Below are 400 nucleotides of genomic sequence, written 5' to 3'. Positions count from 1 at the left end.
TCACCGTTTGGGGGTCCCACATCGATTTCCATGATTGTCGAACCCCAAGGTGCGCTTTAAGTGTCGGTCATCAACACTCACAGTTTGGGCCTATTCTGGCCCGTTTCATGGACTATTACTCACTGTTTTGGGGTCCTAGAGTGATTTCCATGTTTAATGAACCCCGGGGTGCGTTTACGTGTCGGTCATCAACACTCACAGTTTTGGGGTCCCGAATCGATTTCCATGGTTGTCGAAGCCCAAGGTGCGCCTATGTGTCGGCCATCAATAGTCACAGTTTTGGCCGATTCTGGCCCGTTTCTTGGACTATTACTCAGTTTTGGGGTCCCAGAGTGATTTCCACGATTGACGAACCCCGGGGTGTGTTTACGTGTCGGTCATCAACACTCACAAATTTGGT

Source organism: Triticum aestivum, chromosome 4B (genome assembly GCF_018294505.1).
Source record: "Triticum aestivum cultivar Chinese Spring chromosome 4B, IWGSC CS RefSeq v2.1, whole genome shotgun sequence".
Taxonomy (NCBI): Eukaryota; Viridiplantae; Streptophyta; class Magnoliopsida; order Poales; family Poaceae; genus Triticum; species Triticum aestivum.
This window is presented reverse-complemented; position numbering follows the sequence as displayed.